Genomic DNA, 1,557 nt, shown 5'->3' on the forward strand with positions numbered 1-1,557 from the left:
CGCGGGTCCGGGTCCCGGCCGGGCCGCAGGCCGCGCGTCCGGGGGCGTCGGGCTCGCCGGCTGTCTGGTGAGCTGGGCCGCCGAGGCGAATCGGGCCGCCTCGTCCGCTTTCCGGTGCTGTGGCTCGGTCAGGCGCGGCAAGTGCGCACGGTCGGGGCTGTTCTCATTATTCGGGGGTGTGCGTAAGGCATACTTTTAAAATACGATCGGAGAGAAACGTGCTGTGCAACATTACAAAGTATCAGGAGCGATGCGTCCGGAGAAAGCGGTGCCATTGTACAGACTCTGGATTAGCGATCTCCAGCCCCTTCTTCAGAATTTTTTTTTCTTTTTTCCCCCTTGTTTTCCCTGTGTTTTTTGTCCGAGTGGATTTTTCTTACCGAGAATGAAGTGATCGCTGGAAAATAGCCCACAGAAGGTCGCTGCCGACGCAGGGAAGGTCCTGCCTTTAGCCCGTCTTACAGCAGGTTGCCGGTGTTCCAGTTCCTGTAGCCATCAAGAACTTCTGTTTGGAAACGCGTCTTGCGGCTTTTCCTTCCAATTTCTACGCTTCGTCTGGATCAAGTGGTCAGCGCCGAGGCCTCCAGCCCGAGTGGGCGGGGACCGGAAGGCATCCTCTCCGGGGAGAGCCGGTCCTTGCTCCTCCTACGTGGTGGGAAAGCTCCCTGCTCCCGGCCGGCGGGGAGACGCGGGCTCCAGGTCACACCCAGCTTCTCCACCTCTGAGTCGCTGGGCAGTGAGTCCGGCCGGCTGCACAGCACCCCGTCATCTGGCGCCTGGCTAGCTCTGTAGCAGGCCTGCTGCCCCGCAGGTCTCCCGCTGCGGTCCTTGCTCTTGGTGATCATGTGAAAGAAAACGAAAGCCTGTGTTTGCAGGAGAAAGCTTCTACTGGAAAGAAAGAGAACATGGTGAGGGACTTAAGCAGCCCTCCACAAAGGAGAAACAGGAGAGGACCCTGCTTGGGCGGCTTGAGGGGGCGCCCTCGGAGGAAGGGGTCTGAGAGGGCCCACAAGTCAGTTTTTATCCAGCTGTGCCTTGGGGTGGGTGGAGATGTAGACATGCCGAAGACAAAAGCAATTTAGTGACCTAGGGAGACCCTGCCTCGAAGAACAAAAAGGGCTGGGGATGTTGCTCCCTCCAGCCAGACTGTTTTTTCTTTTTTCTTTTTTTAATGTGTCTGGTACAGGGTCTCACTGTGCAGCTCAGACTCGTAGTGATCCTCCTGTTTTCAGCCTCCCCAGCGCTGGGATTGCAGGCCTGCACCACCACGCCCGGCCTCAGTGCCACTGGCATATGGCGCCAGGGGTGGGATCCGGGTTCCTGCACTTGCCCAAGCAGGCACTTGGTCCACGGAGCTATCTTGCTGGCCCCACAGACTTTGGTTCTCAACCAGTATCAAAAACACAAATACTTGCACATTTTTCCTCCCTGCCCCCAAATCTGCCCTTTCCTTCTGTGCGGAAGGGGCGATCCCAAAAACCTCCAGTGCCCGCCACAGCCATGAGCAGCTTCACCCCTCCCCTCCAGGATCAGGTGTTCTTTTTTTTTTTTTTTTTT

At 57.4% G+C, this 1,557-nt stretch overlaps 1 protein-coding gene across 3 annotated transcripts in view; it reads right to left on the reverse strand.

The window, feature by feature from the left end:
* Window positions 1-1,110, reverse strand: part of Brd3 (bromodomain containing 3) — a 27,813-nt gene extending 26,703 nt beyond the window's left edge. For 2 of the 3 annotated variants that reach the window (XM_023700416.1, XM_004640410.2), the window contains exon 1: window positions 381-1,109. The gene's annotated coding sequence lies outside the window, so the exon portion shown is untranslated. Of the gene's footprint in view, window positions 1-380 lie in introns of all 3 variants that reach the window. The other variant, XM_023700417.1, reaches the window with a different exon arrangement.
* Between the last annotated feature and the right edge of the window lie 447 nt (window positions 1,111-1,557).

Source organism: Octodon degus, unplaced genomic scaffold, assembly GCF_000260255.1.
Source record: "Octodon degus isolate 3935 unplaced genomic scaffold, OctDeg1.0 scaffold00123, whole genome shotgun sequence".
NCBI lineage: Eukaryota > Metazoa > Chordata > Mammalia > Rodentia > Octodontidae > Octodon > Octodon degus.